The sequence below is a fragment of the Eleutherodactylus coqui genome, unplaced genomic scaffold, assembly GCF_035609145.1.
Source record: "Eleutherodactylus coqui strain aEleCoq1 unplaced genomic scaffold, aEleCoq1.hap1 HAP1_SCAFFOLD_30, whole genome shotgun sequence".
Taxonomy (NCBI): domain Eukaryota; kingdom Metazoa; phylum Chordata; class Amphibia; order Anura; family Eleutherodactylidae; genus Eleutherodactylus; species Eleutherodactylus coqui.
The window spans coordinates 1582612-1605401 of record NW_027102247.1 but is presented as its reverse complement, the minus strand read 5'-3'; the positions used below and the strand labels follow the sequence as shown (position 1 = coordinate 1605401).

The 22790-nt window shown below is 48.8% G+C and overlaps 1 long non-coding RNA gene across 2 annotated transcripts; it reads right to left on the bottom strand.

The window, feature by feature from the left end:
• Window positions 1-2724: 2724 nt before the first annotated feature.
• On the bottom strand, window positions 2725-21593 carry LOC136601079 (uncharacterized). Of its 2 annotated transcripts, none has more exons than XR_010789294.1 (3): window positions 21393-21593; window positions 18675-18749; window positions 2725-2822 (listed from the first exon to the last, which is right to left on the bottom strand). It is a non-coding gene; the product is annotated as an uncharacterized lncRNA (long non-coding RNA). The 2 variants fall into 2 exon arrangements; XR_010789293.1 differs by lacking the exon at window positions 2725-2822 and adding an exon at window positions 17541-17701.
• Window positions 21594-22790: the final 1197 nt, after the last annotated feature.

Genomic DNA, 22790 nt, shown 5'->3' with positions numbered 1-22790 from the left:
AGTACTGAGATTGGGTGGCTGATGGGGGCTGTGGACATGCACAATTTTTCAAAGTCAGTGGGGTCTTCCGCCCCCCGGGACTCAGGACCCAGGGTGTCTATCGCACTCCTCAGCTGGAAGTATTCTAGCCACGTCCCTGGTGGAACGATGCGTCCTTCAAATAGTTCCGTCAGTGGTTTCAGATTGTCTCCTGTCATTACATCTCTTAGTCGTGGCGCGGGGTTTATTGACGTGGTCGCTAGGGTTTTTCGGTGTAGGAAGGCCTCAAATTGGGGGTTAGCTAGTAGAGGTGTGAAGGGGCCTGGCACTGAGATCAGTTCTGTATCCCTTGCAAAGCCCGACCAGGCTCTTGTTAGCTGGTTCAGCAGTGGGGACATTACTGTAAGGCGCCTAATTAAGGTCTGCGGGATCCAGAATACTCCCTGCGTCTGCCTGGCATCTAGGTCGTATTCTAGTTCAACCCAGAGCTTGGAGCTCCGGTTCCTGAGCAGGTTTAGCACGCAGTTCGCTATGTTAGCTTTATTATACAGTGAAAAGTCTGGGAGGCCCAGGCCTCCCCTGGGTTTGTCTCTGGTCAGGGTTCTGTATTTAAGTCTGGGACTGCGGCCTCGCCAGACAAACTTAGTAATCAGGGAGCGGATGTGCTTAAAATAGGCCCTGTGCAGTTTTATGGGGAATGCTTGGCATATGTACAGGAACTTTGGTAAGACGTCCATTTTGACCGCGTTCACCCTTCCCGCCCAGGATAGGAAGAGGGGACTCCATTTCCCCAGGTCTCTCTCTAAGTTTGTTAAGAAGGGTTTAAAGTTTAGGTCGTATACGTTTGCGGGGTCTTCCGGCAGTTGTATTCCTAAGTATTTGAGGGATTTCGATTGCCATTTGAGTGGGAAAAGTTCCTGTAGGGAGTGTGCTTCGTCCCTTGGGAGGGAGATATTTAGCATTTCGGTTTTTTGCAGGTTGATTTTGAAGTTGCTAATCGCACTAAATTTGTCGAATTCCTGCAGAAGAACCGGGATCCCTATTCTCGGGCAGGATAAATATAGCAGGAGGTCGTCTGCGAATAAAGAGAGTTTAAGCTCCCTCTGGCCCAGTTTAACCCCTCTTATGGCATCGTTTTTTCTTATGGCGTTGGCCAGGGACTCCATCGTCAATATGTATAAAAAGGGGGACAGCGGGCAGCCCTGTCGCGTTCCGTTTCGTATGGGGATGTTATCTGAGAGGGCACCGTTGATTCTGATCCTCGCCGAGGGGTTCCCGTATAGCGCCATAATCCACTCCCTCATGCGGGGCCCCAGTCCCACTCTGCCCAGTGTGCCCTCTAAGAACCTCCATCCGACCCTGTCGAAGGCCTTTTCGGCGTCGACCGCCATAAGGCCTAATGGGGACCTCTCTTGTCGGGCCCGCGAGATCAGTGACATGGTTTTTATTATATTGTCCCTCCCCTCTCTTCCCGGGACAAACCCCACCTGGTCTCTATGTATTAGTTTCGGGATGTATGGCTGAAGTCGGGTGGCGATTGACTTGGCGAAAAGTTTAACGTCTACGTTTAGGAGTGAAATAGGCCTGTAACTACCGCACTCCGTAGCGTCTTTTCCCGGTTTGGGTATTACGACCAGGTGTGCCTGCAAGGCCTGAGTCGGGAAGGGGCAGCCTCTGTTTATTGCATTGAAAGAATTGGTCAGCAATGGGGCTAATTCGTTTTTGAATAGTTTATAGAATTTTGGGGTCAGTCCGTCTGGGCCCGGGCTCTTGCCTACTTTTAGCTCTTTGATGAGGGCTGAGACTTCTGTGGGGGAGAAGTCCTCTTCCATTTCCGCGGACGCTTCTGGATCTATAGGTCCAGGAGCGTGGCTGTCTAGGTATTCCTCGACTTCACTGTCCCTCGGGGTCCGAGCGGGGTCTCTCTCTATGTTATATAGGCTGCTATAGTATTCGCGGAAGGCCTCGAGAATTTCGGTAGTTGAGTGGGCTACTCCTCCCTGTCGCTTTTGTATTTTCGGGATATAAGTCAGGGGGGCCTTGGGGTGTAGGGTCTTTGAGAGCCATTTCCCACATTTATCTCCATACTCGAACGCGCATCTGCGCATCTTGTCTCTGAATCCTAGTGTCCTTTGGTCGAGTATCGAGAGGATTTGTTGACGAATTGTGGAGATTTCCACTTTCGTGTTCTCTGTGGGTCTACCTTTGTTTAGTCTCTCTTTTGTCTGTAATTCTTCTAAGAGTCTTTTCAGTTTTGCTGACCTGTCTTTTTTTAAGCGGGATCCATGGGAGATGAAGACGCCTCGTAGGACGCACTTCAGGGCCTCCCATTTAATGGGGGGGTCTGTGTGGTCCTCCCTGTGTGTTTCCGCGAACATCTCTATTGTTTTTTTGATGTCTCCGGCGCAGACAGCGTCGTTAAGCAAATTGTCGTTGAGTTTCCACTGAAATGTTTTGGGAGGTCCTCCCACTCTAGAGAGACCCCCATAGATAGGGGCGTGGTCTGACCACAGGAAGGGGCCTATGGAGCATGAGGGGCCATGGTCCAACAGTCTGTGGGATATAAAAAGGTGGTCTATTCGGCTGTAGCTGTTATGCACCGCCGAATGGAAGCTATAGTCCCTGACCCCGGGGTGCAAAATCCTCCACAGGTCCACCAACCTCAGCCTATTTAGTTCTTTTTTGAATGTGCGACGTGCTGCGTGGGAGATGGGGGACTTACCAACCGACGAGTCCAGTCCTGGGTCCATCACTAGATTAAGGTCGCCGCCTAGGATCACGTCAGAGCCATCGGCGAAGTCAGCCAGTTTTCTCAAAGTTGTCAGCCCGAAGGAGATCTGGTCCTGAATGTAACGGCCCTGTGGGTCGACCATTTGATCGATCACCTCATGTTGGAAGGACTTGTGTAGTGCCACCGAGACCCCCCTCGCCTTTTTTGTGGGGTGCGGGCTGTGGACCCACGTGGTGTAGAATTTAGAGGAAAAGCGTGGAATGTTGTCTGCTTTAAAGTGGGTCTCTTGCAGTAAGGCTACCATTATTTTTTTCTTATGTAAGTGATACAGAACTTGGCTTCTTTTCCCCGGAGTGTTCAGGCCTTTAACATTGTAAGTGCAGACTGTTACGTTGGCCATATCTCTAGTAGTTGAGTGAGCGTGTTTTGGAATGCTAGGTGACCAATCTTAGGGTGTGGGGGGGGGGGGTAAGGCACAAGTGGGAGAGGTGGGAAGGGGGGGTGAAAGAACAACACAGAAACAGACAGGAGAAATATAACATATATGGGGTGAGGCCCCATTAAACTTTCCTCAGTGCAGTTTAAGGAAAACACCTTACGTGGCAGCGCCCGGGCTGCACCCTCTGCTGGGGAACGAACGAAACCTGGCATCGGAGCTGTGCCCCGTTACGGCCGCGGCTAGAACAAATATAACAGTTAAACAGAATAACATTTTAAGGCTATAGCTTAGTGGCTCCGTTCTCAGGAGCGTTAGTGATGTCTCAGCGGGTCTCTGGAGCGGGTGGGCAAGCGGGGACGTCGGCTTGCGTTTGTCTCTTGACAGTTGGTCGGCATCTCAGAAGAGAGGGTCTGGGTTGTCAGCGTTTGGTTTTGTCGCTGGCTCTTTGCCATGGGGAGCCCACAGCGGGAGCCAGCGCCCCTACGTGTCTGGGCCAGTCCGGTAAGTCAATCATCGGGAGTTCGAATGTGTGCAGGAAATTGGGCAGATCCCCCAGGGACCTAAAGGTTGCTCTTTTGTTCCCTTTGCGCGCCTGCAGTTGGAAGGGGTAGCCCCATTGATATAGAATGTCCTTATCTCTCAGCGCCGTCAGTAGTGGTTTTAGTGCTCTTCTTTGTTGAAGTGTGCGGCGGGAAAGGTCTTGTAGGATGAGAATGGGGGACCCCTTGTAGTGTAGATTTCCAGCATCTCTAGCGCTTCTCATTATCTGTTCTTTCTCCTGGAAGAAGTGCACTCTGCACACTACATCTCGCGGCCTTGCGGGGTCTGCGGAGCGCGGGCCCAGAGTGCGGTGTATTCTGTCGATCTCTAGGAGGTCTTCTGGTGGGCGTTTCAGTAAGTCGTTGAAGAATTTTTGTGCCCAGGTGGCAAGTTGGTTGTGCTCGACCCTTTCGTCTAGGCCTCTTATGCGCAAATTGTTCCGCCTATGGCGGTTTTCAAGGTCGTCTAAGTGAAGAAACAACTCCGAAATTTGGGCCGACTGTGCTTGGATGACCTTTCTGTGCGAGTCGACAGTGTCAATTAGCTTTTCCTGTATTTCCTCCACTTCCCCAAGGCGTTGACCTACGTGCAGGATGTCTTTTTGTAGACCTGTAATGTCTCTTTTGTGGGATTGTTCGAGCTTATATAGAGATTCGTCCAGATCTCTTTTGGTGGGGAGTGAACGCAGGTGTGCGCGCCAATCCCATTGCTCCTCTTCGCAATGTGAGTCTGGTGGAGGGTGCTGGCGTGGGCCCCTTGTGTTTGCCCCTGAGGGTGATGAATAGGGGGAGCATGGGGGGGCTACAGGGCTCTTGAGATACTGCCAGTTCTTCTGTGTCCTTTGTGGGACGCCCCTCCCCCGCTGCTGTTTGTGTGCCTGGTGGGGAGTGCTGTAGCTCGGCCTGTGGTGTTGCCGTGTCAGGGTGGATTTTATCTGACCTGCTTTGCGATCCTCCCTGCGACTGTGAGCAGTTTGTGGATCTGGGCTCCCTGGACTGGCAGCTTGCGCTATCGTCCGAGTCGTCCGTCTCAGCGGCTCTCTCCTTCTGCACGCTGCTGCTAGGTCGCGCCGGACCTCCCGTCGGTGCCATCTTGATTTTTCCCCGCTCACCGGCCGCCTCTGCTTGCGGTCTCAGGAACGGCTCCAAACTGCCTGCACTGCGTTCCGGAGTGCGCCCCGAGGTGTTCTGGGCTCTCTTGCGCCCCATGACGTCTCTCTGTGCCGCTGTGATAGCTTGTGGAGCCTTAAAGAAGCCGCGGCCGCCGGAGCGCGTCTCAGAAGCGACTTACTCCGGCATCAGGTAGCTCCGCCCCCCCCTTTTTAAACTTTTAAAAAACTTTTTAAACTTTTTTTTTACTTTTTCACACTTTTTTTTTTAACTTTACATGATCACTGTCATCCACCCAGACACATGTTTTTACGTCCTCAGGGATTAAGGCCCACTTGGGCAGGACGTAAAAACACTATGGGCTGGTCACTAAGGGGTTAAGAATTAAATTATGCAAACCGAATAATACGAAATGTAACGATTGGCCAATTTTGCATCTTTCAAATAATGTGGAATATGATTTAGACGCGTTACCACTGAGAAACAAGGCGAGGTTCATCCATAGACTCATCACAACAGTTCTTTTGTTTTATTATATACTTTATTATTGTGATTTGCATTTTATGTACTTTGTCAAATCAATAATTTAGAAAATCAATTAAATATTTGTTGATGAAAATGGACAAATGTTTCCGCTTACCTGTACAGAGCTGACGGAAAATGCGTTTTTCCCATGGAATCGGCTCTTTAACCCCTTAACGACGGCCCCATCGGGATTCTACGTCCTGGCCGGCTGGGCTTTATTCCTAGAGGACGTAGTTTTATGCATCCTCTAGGAATGACAGCCCTGCAGGCTCAGGACGTGATAGCTCCATGCTGCCGGTTACCGGAGGTAGCCGACAGCATGGAGCTGTCATCCCGGGCCGCGGGACCCCACCCCCGGTCACGCGATCGCGTTAAACTCAATGGAAAGTTAAAAACAATTAAAGTTTCAGCTCCCCTTACGGATCGGATCCGTAAGGGGAGCTGAGAGTACTCACCTCCGGTCCTCCGCAGCGTCCGGATCCTTCTGTCTTCTCCCCGGCACGTCACGCACGTCACGCGCATGCACAGAGAGCCGGGAGGCCCGGGAAATTTAAAAATTCCCTGCTCTCGACTAGAATGAGTAGCCGAGAGCAGGGAGCTGTCACCGGGAGCTGCTGTATGCGGTTCCCGCTCACATGATCCACCATTTTGCTTTTGTTGGTATCGGGTTGCATGCATTGATCGTGTCCTGTATGTGATAGTATAATATAGATATTTTCCCCGCTGTGGTGGTGGCGTTACCTATTATGTCCGCCACTATGTTCGTTGTCACTGTTATTTCCGCCAAATTCTTTTACATCTGTGACTGAAGGCTTAGAAGGGTATTTCAATCTCAGCAAATAAAAGTAATACCTTGTATAATCAAAAATTAAAATTTTCCAATATAATTTATAAGCGACTATATGCATAAAACAATGCGGGTGTCCCGTAGTGTACTAACGGTCTATGTGATGCCGACTGCGTATGGCAGCGAGTGTACTGCGCATGACTACGTATCTCATGTACACGATCATGCGATGTGTGACTGTCTTTTTTCTTCTAATTCCCTGCTCTGTTTCATCGTGGGGGTTGCATATGTATTGCGTATGGACAGTGCTGTATATACGCTGCCCATACAAAAGTATAGGGCTCACACTGCGTGGTATGTGGAGAAATAGAGCAAGCTGCCATTTTTTCCTCGCTCGGATCTACACACAGTGTTTACACGCTAATGTGAATGGATCAATAAAAGTCAGACAACAAAAAAAAAAAATCACAGAGAGCGGCCATATACTCACTGATATACTGATTCACCACGTGTCACACGGCAGTACATCGCATGAGCCCTAAAGTAGAACATGCTGCGTACCTATTTATGTAGTCTAATAGAGCCTCATGAGTGTGAATAAGCTGGTTCCTTTGGGTAAGTGAGATTTTTGGCCCGTGCGAAAGGGGCATTACTGTATGCTAAACTGTTCACTTCATTTTCATTGCCTTCTATGACATTTATGGAAATGGCACGGCACAAATTATTGTTAGGGGTTCCATCACAGGTGCGAAAATCAGCATCCCCACCACACTCCCCTTGTGCAGCTGTACCGCCTCCACACTCCCCGCATGTAACCGCGCCGCCTCCACACTCCCCGCATGTAAACACACCGTCACTACACTCCCCAGCATGTAACCACACCGTCACCACACTCCCCGCATGTAACCCCACCATCACCACACCGCCCTTATGTAACCGTACCGCCACCACACTCCCAGCATGTAACTGTACCATCACCACACCTTCCTCATGTAACCATTGCGCCTCCACACTCTCCGCACCGTCACCACACTCCCCGCACGTAACCGCACCGCCACCACAATTCCCTCATGTTACCGTGCCGCCACTACACTCCCTGCACGTAACCGCGCCGCCACCACACTCCCTGCACGTAACCGCGCCGCCACTGTCAAAATATGCAGTACATCCCTAGATAAATTCGTTAAGGGGTCTAGTTTTTAAAATGGGGTCATTTGTGGGGGTTCTATATGGTTTTGGGCGCTCAAGAACTCTACAAGTGGGCAATGGGGCCTAAAAGGACTTCAAGCAAAATCTATGTTCTGAAAGCCACCGATTACTCCTTTTATTTTGGGCCCCGTTGTGTATCCAGACATAAGATTAGGGCCACAATGGGTATGTCTCTGAACACGGGACAAACGGGTATCCATTTTTGGGTGCAAGTCTTCCTTCATATGTGTGCTGTACAAAAAAAGCTGTTTTTAAAATGACAGAATTGCCGAAAAAACGAAAATCACAATTTTTTCCTTTTGCTTGGTTTGAATTCATTCAAAAACTGTGGGGTCAAAATATGCAGTACACCCCTAGATAAATTCCTTAAGGGGTCTAGTTTTCAAAATGGGGTCATTTGTGGGGGGTTTCTATTGTTTTGGGCGCTCAAGAACTCTACATGTGTGCTATGGGGCCTAAAAGGACTTCAAGCAAAATTTCTGTTTTGAAAGACACTGACTACTCCTTTCATTTTGGGCCCCGTTGTGGACTCAGATATAACAATAGGGCCACAATGGGTATATTTCTGAACACGGGAGAAATAGGGGTATCCATTTTGGGGTGTAAATCATGATTTTCATGTAAACTATAGGAAAAAAATATGTCTTTAAAATAACAGATTTGCAAAAATATGAAATTTTACTTTTTCTCCTCTAAATTGAATTAATTCCTGAAAAAAAACTGTGGGGTCAAAATACTCATGACACCCCTCAGTGAATACATTAAGGGGTGTAGTTTTTAAAATGAGGTCATTTGGGGGGGTATCTATTATTCTGACACTCATGAGCCTTTCCAATCTCGGCTTGGTATAGAAAAACAAAGTGTTCCTCAAAATGCTAAAAAGTAATGTTAAATTTGTACGTCTCCTAAATAGTTAAAAAAAAACGAAAGTTTTTCCAATGTGCGCCCAAAATAAAGTAAACGGGTGGAAATATAAATCTTAGCAAAAATTTCTATATTATGTTTGCACATATTTAAGATATTGCAGTTGGAAATGTGAAAAAATGACGATTTTTTTCAAAATTTTCCCAATTGTGGCGCTTTTAATAAATAAACACAATTTCTATTGGTCTATTTTTTCCGCCTAAATGAAGCACAACATGTGGCGAAAAAACAATGTCAGAATCGCTTGGATATGCAAAACCTTTCTGGTGTTTTTCCATGTTAAAGTGACACATGTCAGATTTGGAAAATTTGGCCTGGTCATTAAGGCGCAAACAGGCTTGGTCACTAAGGGGTTAAATATGAGCCATACAGAAGTTATTCACTTACCTGCTCCGTTGCTGGCGTCCCCGTCTCCATGGCTCCGTCTAATTTCGCTGGCTTCTTGCTTTTTTAGACGCGCTTGCGCTGTGCGGTCTTCTGCCTGGTGAATGGGGCCGCTCGTGCCGGAGAGCTGCTCACCGCGTCGTCATCGTAGCTCCGCCCCGTCACGTGTGCCGATTCCAGCCAATCAGGAGGCTGGAATCGGCAATGGAACGCAAGGAAGGAGAAGAAAATCCACGGTGCACCATGGGAGAAGACCCGCGGTCCACCGTGGGAGAAGACCAGCGGCGCCATCTTTAAAAGAAGAATAGAAGAAGCTGCAGAACGCTGATGCAGGTAAGTGCAATGTGCTTTTTAAAAACTAACCTATGCTTTCTTTTTAACAGACTTTAAATGCACACAAAAGAAGCCAGCGAAATTAGACGGAGCCATGGAGACGGGGACGCCAGCAACGGAGCAGGTAAGTGAATAACTTCTGTATGGCTCATATTTAACCCCTTAGTGACCAAGCCTGTTTGCGCCTTAATGACCAGGCCAAATTTTCCAAATCTGACATGTCACTTTAACATGGAAAAACACCAGAAAGGTTTTGCATATCCAAGCGATTCTGACATTGTTTTTTCGCCACATGTTGTGCTTCATTTAGGCGGAAAAAATAGACCGATAGAAATTGTGTTTATTTATTAAAAGCGCCACAATTGGGAAAATTTTGAAAAAAATCGTCATTTTTTCACATTTCCAACTGCAATATCTTAAATATGTGCAAACATAATATAGAAATTTTTGCTAAGATTTATATTTCCACCCGTTTACTTTATTTTGGGCGCACATTGGAAAAACTTTCGTTTTTTTTTAACTATTTAGGAGACGTACAAATTTAACATTACTTTTTAGCATTTTGAGGAACACTTTGTTTTTCTATACCAAGCCGAGATTGGAAAGGCTCATGAGTGTCAGAATAATAGATACCCCCCCAAATGACCTCATTTTAAAAACTACACCCCTTAATGTATTCACTGAGGGGTGTCATGAGTATTTTGACCCCACAGTTTTTTTTCAGGAATTAATTCAATTTAGAGGAGAAAAAGTAAAATTTCATATTTTTGCAAATCTGTTATTTTAAAGACATATTTTTTTCCTATAGTTTACATGAAAATCAGGATTTACACCCCAAAATGGATACCCCTATTTCTCCCGTGTTCAGAAATATACCCATTGTGGCCCTATTGTTATATCTGAGTCCACAACGGGGCCCAAAATGAAAGGAGTAGTCAGTGTCTTTCAAAACAGAAATTTTGCTTGAAGTCCTTTTAGGCCCCATAGCACACATGTAGAGTTCTTGAGCGCCCAAAACAATAGAAACCCCCCACAAATGACCCCATTTTGAAAACTAGACCCCTTAAGGAATTTATCTAGGGGTGTACTGCATATTTTGACCCCACAGTTTTTGAATGAATTCAAACCAAGCAAAAGGAAAAAATTGTGATTTTCGTTTTTTCGGCAATTCTGTCATTTTAAAAACAGCTTTTTTTGTACAGCACACATATGAAGGAAGACTTGCACCCAAAAATGGATACCCGTTTGTCCCGTGTTCAGAGACATACCCATTGTGGCCCTAATCTTATGTCTGGATACACAACGGGGCCCAAAATAAAAGGAGTAATCGGTGGCTTTCAGAACATAGATTTTGCTTGAAGTCCTTTTAGGCCCCATTGCCCACTTGTAGAGTTCTTGAGCGCCCAAAACCATATAGAACCCCCACAAATGACCCCATTTTAAAAACTAGACCCCTTAACGAATTTATCTAGGGATGTACTGCATATTTTGACCCCACAGTTTTTGAATAAATTCAAGCAAAGCAAAAGGAAAAAAATAGGATTTTCATTTTTTGGGCTATTGTGTCAATTTAAAAACAGTTTTTTTTGTACAGCACACATATAAATGAAGGCTTTCACCCCAAAATCGATACCCCTGTTTGTCCCGTGTTCAGAAACATACCCATTGTGGCCCTAATAGACTTACAGGACCCATGGCTAGGCCTACAATGAAAGGAATACCCGTTGGATTTCAGGGTACCACTGAATAAATTTCAGGCCCCATTGCCCACTTATAGAGCCATTGAGCGGCCAAAACTATAAAGAACCCCCTCAAATGACTAGTGGGTTTTCATGAGGGAAATGTGGCGACCTGGGGTTACATGCAGGGAGTGTGGTGACGGTACGGTTACATGCAGGGAGTGTGGAGACGGTGGGGTTACATGCTGGGAGTGTGGTGGCGGTACGGTTACATAAGGGCGGTGTGGTGATGGTGGGGTTACATGCGGGGAGTGTGGTGACGGTGTGGTTACATGCTGGGGAGTGTATTGACGGTGCGTTTACATGCGGGGAGTGCACAGTGGGAGCTGGCTGGGGCTCACAGCAATCTATGCTGACCGTGGCATGTAAAGGGTTTATAGAGGGAGCTGGCTGGGACTGACAGCAATCTATGCTGACTGTGGCATGTAAAGGGTTCGCAGAGGGAGCTGGCTGGGACTGACAGCAATCTATGCTGACTGGGCATGTAAAAGGTTTACAGAGGGAGCTGGCTGGGACTGACAGCCATCTATGCTGACCGCGGCATGTGAAGGGAGCACAGAGGGAGCTGGCTGGGACTGACAGCAATCTACGCTGATCGCGACATGTAAAGGGTTCGCAGAGGGAGCTGGCTGGGACTGACAGCAATCTACGCTGATCGCGACATGTAAAGGGTTCACAGTGGGAGCTGGCTGGGATTGAAAGCAATAAATGCTGACCACGGCATGTAAAGGGTTTACAGAGGGAGCTAGCTGGGGCTGACAGCAATCTATGCTGACCGTGACATGTAAAGGGTTCACAGAGGGAGCTGGCTGGGGCTGACAGCAATCTATGCTGACCGTGGCATGTAAAAGGTTTACAGAGGGAGCTGGCTGGGGCTGACAGCAATCTATGCTGACCGCGGCATATAAAGGGAGCACAGTGGGAGCTGGCTTGGGCTGACAGCAATCTATGCTGACCGTGGAATGTAAAGGGTTCACAGTGGGAGCTGGTTGGGACTGACAGCAATCTATGCTGACCGTGGAATGTAAAGGGTACAATAGTGTCGCATCTGTAAGAAGTCCCCGCGCTGCACGCAGATGGCGCAGAGCGGTGCAGTTGGGGCCGCGCCATGTCCGCTAGGTGCTGTTGGAGAACCCCCACAAATGACCCTGTTTAAAAAAACTAGACCCCTTAACGAATTCCTCTAGGGCTGTGCTGCGTATTTTGACCCACAGTATTTGAATGAATCTGAGCAAAGCAGAAGGAAAAAAGTTAAAGTTGTACTACCTCTAGCTTGGATACAAAATGTGAAACAGACCCTGTTGTATCGCCTCTAGCTTGGCTACAAGACGTGATATGGGTGGGCAAGCTGCCACTTGGGATGCATTATGCATTGACACTTGGGGGTCAGGATAACAGCATGCTGACAATAGAGGGCAATGTATAGCTTTATGTCTTTGGTGATGTTAAATTCATTCTCTGTGGCTGATTTTACACAAGTGAGCACTATATCAGCCCGAGAAACTCAAACCAATATCTCGCATGGCAAATATGCGAGTGTGTCTGCCAGTGCAGTGCGCCTTGTAAGAACAATGCATTGCGATGTGTGTATGTGTGTAAAATATATACACATACATACATATACAAACACACACCGCTGTAGGAGCAACTGTAAGAAACAAAATAAATGGTGGGAATATGGCGGCCGCCTGATCTTTTACGCACATAGTATTCATAGGGGAGGTCCTATATTTTCTCGGTCAAGTATTAACGGGAGAGAATACTGCTGGTGAAAACGAAACCACAGAAATCTTAGGCTTAGTTTTGTCCCAATATACGGCCGTGACAATCACCAGCGATGCTTTTTTTTTAGAGGATTAAATCGCATCGCTGCCGCGCACATTAAAAACCGCATGTTTTTGTTTAACGCGCAAGTCGGTAGGACTTTCCAATGTTAACATGCAGCGCATATTTTTCGCCTTGTGATGCGATAAAACGCAGCCTCCATAGGATTACATGGGAGATTTTAAAAAACGCACTGCGCAGAAGGACACAGCAGGCTGTGATTTTCTCTCTCAACATCACATCAGTGAAAACCTTGCTGAAGGGAAGGGAACCGTTGGGAATCATTGGCTGCGAAATCTGCTTTTTTTTCAATAACCAACGCATCGGTTAAAAATGGCGCGATTTTACCCGCCGGTTTGAAACCACCCTAGAGAAAAATAGGGCAAAAAGATGGAGAACTGGGAGGTGACCCGCTAATCTCTATGGTGCTGTAAGTTTGGGTAAATCCAATAGGTGGTGCAGAACGTTTCTGTAAAACCAACAGAGGGCGCTGCAATGTTACTGTAGAAACCAATGGACAGCATGGCAGGTAGCTATACATAAACTATACAAAATGTGATTGGTTGCTGCTGCTGCCGCCATTTTTTTAAAAGGTACGCTCAGTTCTTTCATAGAGAACAAGAAGGTAGGTACTTACAATTCAGGTAGGTAGGTTCAGTTTGGGCCTGGGAGAGACTCCAGTGGAGACTGACGGAAAAATGGCTGCTTACAACCTGTGGTCCTTGTTTCGGGTGCGCGTGTCACCATCGATCTAATGCATCTTACTGCATAGATATATATCTAGCTATAAAAATAGATAGTTATATATCAATATAGATATTTCTAAAAATATCTAGCTTTACGTATAAATTTAAACTTCTATAGTTATGGTTTTGTAAGGCTGAAAACAGACATACAGAATTTGTATTATTATCAGCATTATTCTTATAATTGCCATTGATGTTATTCCAGGGTCAGGTAATACACTGCATGAGGCTTTGACCAATTTTTACTATTTTAGGTAAAAAGCTGCATTGACTGCACTTCTGCATTTAGTGCGATATGGTAGGACTGCAAGCAAAGCCTGAGACAAGATCTTGGTGCGCCCCATGACAATACATATCAGGTAGGTATCCTGCCCTAGAGGTATGAAGGCACCATACAGCAGCACTCATCTGTAATCCAACCTGCAGGGACATTGTGTGCTGCTGTAATGCCCCAAAGTTACTGTAAGATTCTATTGCTTTACTGGTTTTTGCTTTTTTTGGTGTTTTTTATCTTTCATCCCAGTGCTACAAAGACCGAGGACAGAAAGCTCTGGCACTGAAATACTGTGATGAGGCTTCAGCCATGCCACCGGTTACTAAAGAGGTGAGGACTATCAGTAGTAACGTGGTAACACAATTCAACTGTTCATTTCAGCCATTGATTTACTGACCTACTCCACTGCTTACTGTATTGATTCTCTAGAATAGAGCCTAGAATCACACGTGGAAAACAAACCGCGGCATGCTCTATTTCTGTGCGGGGCTCGCGGAGCCCCGCACAGAAACGTCACTCGCCGGCCGCTGGCACCGGTCTGCGCATTTAGGATGGCAACTCCCACAGCCTAGAAGTTTGTATGATCTAGAGGCTCAGTCACAGCAAATGTGGACACATAATACCATATGGAACCTGTATGCCTCAATTGCCCCCCATATCACATCTTGTATCCAAGCTAGAGGCGGTAGAACAAAGTACTAGAGCCTCCATACTCGCCTGTATCACATCTTGTATCCAAGCTAGAGGTGGGACAACAGGGTACTAGAGCCTCCATGTTCGCCTGTATCACATCATCTTTTTTTATGATCGCAGGGAGAGAAAACGGCAGAATTGAGCTCCAGGCTCTCGGTGACCTTTGTTAGCCGGGAGCACAGAGATTAAAAAATGTACCGGGCTCCCCAGCTGCTGCGCATGTGTCTGGCATTTTAAGGCAGGTTCATGCGCAGAAGCCGGAGAAGGTCCACGGAGGAGGATCACATCGAGGTTCAAATACGGAGGCCTCCGGTAAGAAGTTTCATCTCCTCTCACCGATCAAAGAGGGGAGATTAAACTTCAACTTTTTCTTAACTTTTACATGATCGCCGTTATCCAACCGAGGATAAGGATCCCGTCGGGGGACATCGCCGGAGGCCTTAGGGAAATATTTTCACCTTCCCTTACGGATTGGATTCGTGACAGGAGGTGAAGCTGTAACTCTTACTTTTACATGATCGCCGTTATCCATTGGCTAATGGCAATCACGTGACTGGGGACCACGTACTGCGGCCCACCATGAAATCTCCAGGCTCTCGGCTATGTTTGGTAGCCAGGAGCAGGGATATCTTAAATTACTCAGGCAATCTGCGGCTCTTGCATCGGCCAACATTGACGACGGGCGCGTGCGCAGAAGCTGAGGTGAGGTCCAAGGGTAAATCCGGGGGCCTTAGGTATGTAATTGCATCTCCCCTCACGAATATGAGCGAAGATTACATTTTACCATTTTTTAACTTTCTGTTTACTTTTAAGGGTGACTGGTGGTCGCGCCAACAGCAGGGAGTTGTCATGTCAAGCACTGAGCTCCCATGAACGGCAGAGTCGTAGTCATGCAATGAGACTAGTGCTACGTGACCAAGATCGCTGTATAGCCCTGCGACCTCACACTCTCGGGCCGGCTTCACACCACCGGTTTCCTATTGTTCAATCCGCAGTCATCGTCCACACGGAGGATCTGCAGCAAATCACATGCATTGAAAGATACATACTACTGCTACTTCCTTCACACTCGCGGTCATCTGCATTACAGATTCTGCAGGAACGCTGGGGTAACGGCCAGGTTCCGCTGTGGTATCCCGCATTCGGAATGTGAAGCGGTCGTGTGCAGCTGGCCTTACTGAAGACAATGTAGTTGCGATACAACTCACAAGTAGCTGCGACCAATATATTGCAAAAATCCAACCTCGGTGAGGTTTTAGCACTCTATAGGTTGTGGGAACTTGCGCGACCCCATTGATATATTTGAGTATGCAAGTTCACAGGGCTGCACAGCGATCTTTGGTCACATGACCCATGTCATGGCGAAAGACTCCATAGAGCTCCAGCCTTAGGGCTCATGTCCACGATTGTGTTCTCACCGCAGAGACGCAGCGTTTTACGCATACCACCGTGGGCTCTTCGGACAGATTCACACAGATGTATTTGCGTAGCATATTACGCATGAAAAATATACATGCTAAATACACGTCAGTAGAACCCGCTGATTGCAGCGAGTTCCTTCACATAAGTGTATTTTGCATGCGCATTTTGTCCAAAAAAAAAGCATTCCCCCTTATTTTCTCGTGCATTTCTGCAGGGGAAGAACATGTATTATTCTAATTACACTAATTGCCCATTTCAATAAATGGCAGCATGGTTGCGTGTTTTTTTGCGCTTGCAAATGTGCTTGATTCATGCTAACAAAAGTACAGTAAGGGCCGCTTCACACAAACATATTTGTTTCAATGGGTGCCTTCAGAATTCAAACATGTGGGCAAGGAGGCTCTGGTATCCTGTTGTACCACTTCTAGCTTGGATACAAGAGGTTATACAGATGGGAATGGAGGCTCTAGTACCCTGTTGTACGCCTTGTAGCTTGGATAAAAGATAAGATAAGGACAGGCAAGGGGACTCTAGTACCCCGTTGTACCACTTCTAGCTTCTAGAATAGAAGATGGGGAACAGGCGGCTATGGAGGCTCTATTCTAGAGAATCAATACAGTAAGCAGTGGAGTAGGTCAGTAAATCAATGGCTGAAATAACAGTTGAATTGTGTTACCACGTTACTACTGACAGTCCTCACCTCTTTAGTAACCAGTGGCATGGCTGAAGCCTCATCACAGTATTTCAGTGCCAGAGCTTTCTGTCCTCGGTCTTTGTAGCACTGGGATGAAAGATAAAAACACCAAAAAAAGCAAAAACCAGTAAAGCAATAGAATCTTACAGTAACTTTGGGGCATGACTAGGTACAACGGAGTCGTCGCTGTGACCACTTACCCCCCCATTACCCCTTTTAACCTAGCTTATCTAAAATAAACACCGACAACTTCTTTTTGGATTAAATTTGGCCACAGCAGCCAATTTTATTATAACATACAACAATAAATCCTGAATAACACTTTTTTAACCCTTATCCTAACTACTATGGAGAGATCCTTGGAGTTCCCCACAAAATTATCTGTCGCCTCACCCAAAAAACAAGGAAGATAGGTGTAACTGTCTCCCGTCTCCTAAAAATCCTGACTCGGGAAACCCTATCTTCCAAACTACGCCTCCCGTCTCCAATCACCTGACTCAGGAGACTCGCCATTTACCTCGAGTCACCAACCTCCCGACCCCGAGGCTATCTAGCCATACCCCGGCTATTAACAACCACAACTTTAGCAGGTAACCCCCTGCCAAACAAGAGGCGACAGACCCACCTACAATTTAAAACTAACCAGAGGGGGGAGGAGGTAACTCTACTAACCCCTGCCTCCCCCCTTACCCCCTCTTATATTGACTCCAAGGACCCCTCCCTAACCGCCACAGCCAGCATGGCTTGAAACCTCAAGCCTGCGCCGCCCTCCACAACAACAAGGCGCGCTCCACTCCCTCCTGAACTGCCTCTAACCACAAGTCCAAACCTATCTCATTTAAATGCACCCCATCTTGTCTCCAATAATTCCCCCTGCCAGACTCTAGGTCTATGTGTCGCACCGCGACCCCCCCTATTCCTTCCCACAAAGCGAGATACTTCCCTATTAAGCTTTATTCTCGCTTTGTCTAATCCTCTTGCAGTCCGCACAAACTTCCATACCTGCCTAGGCACGATCTCTGACCAGACCACCACCATCTTCTTATGCGCCGCTAACAATCTCAGGATATCATACCTGATATCCCTCGATAGATCCCTGAAGGGCCTTTTCCCCAAATCATTCCCCCCTGCATGTATAACAACTATGTCCGGGGCCCTGTCTAAACCCACCATCCTCTCAAACTCCTCCAACACTTTGCACCACGACATCCCTCTAACTCCCATCCATCTCAGGACCGCCTCTGACCTAGGAAACCTCAACTGTCTCCCGTCCTGCCTCACACTAGCCCTCTCCGCCCCCCAATAAACATATGAGTGGCCCATAATCCACACAAGCGCCGATTGTGGACCTGAAACAAAAAGGAGAAAACAAAATTGACCAACACCCCTTGATTATCATTATACCCCCTACCCCCCTAACACTGTTACAGCAACTGGGGACGAACATACAATTTATATCTCCCAGATTGCCACCTACCGATTTTTCTAATCGACTCGCCCGACAAACCTTGCACCTGTGCCTCTGTAGCCGCCCCCACCCTAAACGAGTGTGTCCCAAATTGCGACTCATCTAAACCGAGCTCCCTCAGCGCCTTCCCAAAGATCGCTGTAAACTGGAAGCGTGACAAAAACTGGCCCCCCTCATGCTGCAATAAAGGGCCTAATCTCTTACCCGCTACCTCAGTATAGCTAACCCATGCCGACACGGGGCACATTATTGACCCATGAACCCTACCCAATCTAATCAAATGTCCCCGCCCAGCCTGATCTGTTTTTGATCGGCGTATGACCAACTCTAAATGGTCATCAACTTTTCTAACATCCCCCCCCCTGTAAACCTCCCCCAACTGATTTACTAGGGGACACCAACTCCCCCACCCTAAATGCCCCCAAAAAATGCCAGTGAAAACGCTAACCTGAATAACGATCTTTCGAACAACGTATCGCAGAGGCCTTCCAGTACCCCCCCTAACTTTTCTAACAACTCAAACGAAACTGGTCTACGTAAGTCCACACTGCCTTTACCTTTTCTAAAACCCTTCAACGCTTGTCTCACTAGGAAATTCTTCGTTATATCCCCCACCCCCCTTAACTTACACCCAAATGCTACCCCTGCCATGAACCTGTTCGCTCGTGACACCGAAACATTATCCTGCTCTGCCTTACCCAACCAACTTAACAGCGCCCCCACTCTATCTTCCTCCGCCTCTCCTATCCCAAGCTGACCTACCCAGCCTTCCCACTCCTGCCACGCTGCTATATACGCAGCTCTAGTACCCTGAGCCAGTGACCTCTCGATTAGATGCCCCACTGCTCTCTTACCACACTCCAAAGATGAGACGGGCACGTCCTCCCTCGGTCCTCCGCCTGAGGGGCCAGGGTCCTGAATCGCTCCCACTGAAACCGAGAAAGAGCATCCGCGATTGAATTCTCAATCCCCGGCACGTGCACCGCCACTATCCAAATATTCATCTTCAATGTTTCCAATACCAGGTGGCGCAACAAATTCACCACCGGGGGTGATGAGGCGGTCAAAGCATTGATCACCTGCACCACCCCCATATTGTCACAATGGAACCTCACCTTCTTGTTCTGAAGGCGATCGCCCCAAAGCGCCACGGCCACCACTATTGGAAACAGTTCCAACAATACCAGATTCTTCGTCAAACCTTCCTCCCGCCATCTGACTGGCCATTCCCCAACACACCATTGCCCCTGGCAAAATGCCCCAAATCCCGCACTCCCTGCCGCGTCTGTAAACAACTCGTAGTCCACATTCTCACTCACTTCCGAGATTATCATGGACCTCCCATTGTATTTGTTTAAAAAGGAAGCCCAGACTGCTAGGTCCCCTTTTAAACTCCTCCCCACTCTGATGTAGTGATGCGGGGCTCGAATTCCCGCCGTGGCCGATGCCATTCTTCGACAAAATATTCGCCCCATAGGCATTATTCTGCAAGCGAAATTCAACTTGCCCAATAATGACTGAAGCCCCTTCAGCGTGACTTTCTTGACTTTCCGTGTCTTTTCTACCTCGCATTTTAAATCCCGCAACTTATCTTCCGGTAATTGACATACCATCGCCTCCGTATCAATCCAGATGCCCAAAAACTGAAGAGAAGTTGCAGGGCCCTCTGTCTTGTCGGGAGCCAAAGGCACCCCGAACCGATCCGCCACCCACTGTAACGTTCCCAGCAGAGTCGCACACATCGGCGATTCCGCTGGGCCAATACACAAAAAATCGTCAAGGTAGTGAATTACTGACTGCTGCTTTGCAGTGTCTTTCACTACCCATTCCAAGAAAGTGCTGAAGGCTTCGAAGTATGCACATGAGATTGAACATCCCATGGGCAGACACCGATCGGCGAAATACTTACCTCCCCAAAAACAACCAAGTAAGCGAATACTATCTGGAGAAACCGGCAAAAGGCGGAACGCCGACTCAATGTCGGCTTTCGCTAACAGCGCCCCCCTCCCATACCTTCTTACCCATTTTAGTGCCGGTGGTTTATACATCTTTTGATGCGAACAGAGCTCAGGGTCTATACCATCGTTCACTGATGCCCCTTTCGGATAAGAAAGATGGTGTATTAACCGAAACTTATTCGGTTCCCTCTTAGGTACTACTCCCAGGGGAGACACTACGAAGTTCCGGAGGGGAGGCTCCTGAAAGGGGCCTGCCATCCGCCCTAAGCTAATTTCTTTTGCCAGTTTCTCCGAAACCACTTCCGGATTCCTCATGGCCGAGAGTAGGTTTTTTGTTGATAACGGAATCTCATGTTTTGGGGGAGGGATGTGAAACCCCCCCCGAAAACCTTCTTCCAACAATTTCGCCTTTTCCCTGTCAGGATACCTATTTAGAAACCTGACCATCTCTTCCAGCCTCACCGGCGTCCTCCCTTTTTCCACCCCCTCCTGCGGCCTTTCCTTTTCCTTTCTTAAAGCATTTTGATGCTCCTTGTGACCCGCCATTGCAGTGTGAGCAGACATGCTTAAATCTGCAGCCTGCTCCGAATTTGCATTGGCCCTCATTAAATTGCCAACACAAACCGACTCTATTACCCCCTGACTGACCCCCCTGGTTTCCCCCCTGTGAGGTTGAAGCCAGGCCTGATGGCCCGGCTCCCCCGTGAAAAGGCTGCCCAAATCGACTAGGTGCCATGACCTGAAGCCACAGACCAATATCTTTTTGGTCCCAACGGATTGACGGCCTCACCGCCTTACGTTGCCTAAACTGTTCGTCGTACCTTAACCAGGTTTGACCCCCGTAAACCCGATACGCCTCGCCTATCGAATCTAGATAACAGAAGAGGCCGGAACAGTTCTCCGGCGCCTTCTCCCCAATTACGCTGGCCAATATAGCGAACGCCTGCAACCAATTATTAAATGTTTGAGGAATTAAACGCCATCTGCGTTTTTCTTCCTCCTCCTTCTTGTATTCGGTCCTTTTGCCTTTGTCCAAATTAAATTTCTCCAAAGGCAAGAGGGAGAATATCTCTACAAATTCGTCCCGCCATATCTTCTCCCTCGTTTCCTTCTTAAGATGTGCTCCCAACGGGCCCTCGAAACACACGTATACCTCCCCTTTTGCCCTATCGTCCAACCGCACTGCTTCCCCGTCCCTTTCCGTTTGTACGGCAACCGTCACCCCTGACGCCGTTTCATCTGCCCCCCCCGAGCTGACCCCTAGAGTACTTACCCTACTGGAAGGGGTTGCCATTGAAGTACTCCATGCAGCCACCGGCGATGGCCCCACGTCCGGCCCTCCCGTTCCCCCTGCCTGGACTCCCCCAGTCGCCCCAGCGGGGAAGCCCTCCCCGCCAGACGACACACTACCCGGCGTGTTAAACGCCGTTCCAGGCAAACCGACCGACCCCATTTCCTGCCTCCGCAGGAATTCCCACATACAACCCATAAGTGCCCTCAAATCGTTATCCCCCCCATGCGCACCAGCAAAACTGACCGCACCACTACCTATACCCCCCCCTACAGGCACAGATCTAGCAATAACATTTACAGTGTTTTGTGTGGTAGACTCACCGGGCTGCGCAGGTGCTGTGGGCCCACCAGCCGCCGCTCCGTCTTCCTGGCGTCTCATCCTGGGATCCGTCCATGTCCCGCCCGATCCGTCTGATTCCTCCGCCGACTGCCGCCTCTCCGCTGCGCGCGCAGCCGCCCCGCTGGAACTCAAAAAACCGGCATTAATAAAATCCTCCGGACCAGCCTGCTGCTGTCCCCTTCTTCCGCCAAACACCTGCTCCAGCTCCCCTCCCCTGGTCCCCCGGCTAACCCTCCCGCTGGGTCCACACTGCTCCCCTCCAGCAGCTCTGGACCCTCTGCTCTGTCCTGACACGGATCCTCTCGCCGAACTGGGACAAGGGCGCTCCTCTCTGCTACCCTCACCGCTGGAGTGCCCCCCCCCTCTAACTGCTCCTGGAGCCGACTGTGCAGTCGCAGGTCCCGGCCCCCTCGCAGCCCGGGTACCTGCGCTGCACGCAGTGCCATGCCGCCGATTAGGATTCCTCCCAGCCCTGGCCCCCCCCCCTGCCGCTGCGGGGGCTGGCCCGGCTGGAGGTTCCACAGATGGGCTCCCTGTGCGGCGCCGGCGCACAGGCGCGTGCTCGGGGCTAAGCCTCTCCGGCGCACGCGCCCGACGCGGCCTCCTCTCCCTCTCTGGAACTGCCGCCGCTCCCCCCTCTCCCTCACTTGCCAGTCTTTCGAGCCACCCGATTCCTCGCTCAGCTGCCGCTGCCCGGATCCTCTCCATCAGCGCTTCCATCTCTTCAGGCTCTTCTTGAACTGCAGTACCTCCGATCTCCACCGGGGGCAATCTTCCTGCTCAGGTCCTGTCACCAACGGTGTTTTGTGCTCCGGTCTTCTGAACAGCGATCTTCCTGCTCCGGTCTTCTCACTAACGGTCTTCTTGCTCCGATCTCCTCACCAGCGGTCTTCCTGCTCTGGTCTTCTCACCAGCGGTCTTCTTGCTCCGATCTTCTCACCAGCGGTCTTCCTGCTCAGGTCTTCAGGTAGGTCTTCTAATTTCTTCTGTCTTCACCCGATCGTCCTCTGCTTCAGGTCCTCCCGATCCTCCTCAGCTGCCACGCTTAAATTCTTATCCTGCTGTCTTTTTTCTTCGGTCTTCACTCTTCTCCCCGTCCAGGTTCCAGGTCCTTCTTCTTCCTCTGCTGCTCCCGGAATGACTCCTCCCCCTTTTCTTCCCGCTCTTTCTATCCCATAAACCTTTGCTCCCCCTCATTACACCCCCTCCCTTTTAACCTCCACCTCACCTTATTTTCATTTAAAATATTAACCCTTTCCTCCCCGTTAACCCCGTCATGATCGCCTTCACCTACGGCCTTGCGGGCCCCGGTTCCGGCCTCCCTTTACAGCAGCACACAATGTCCCTGCAGGTTGGATTACAGATGAGTGCTGCTGTAT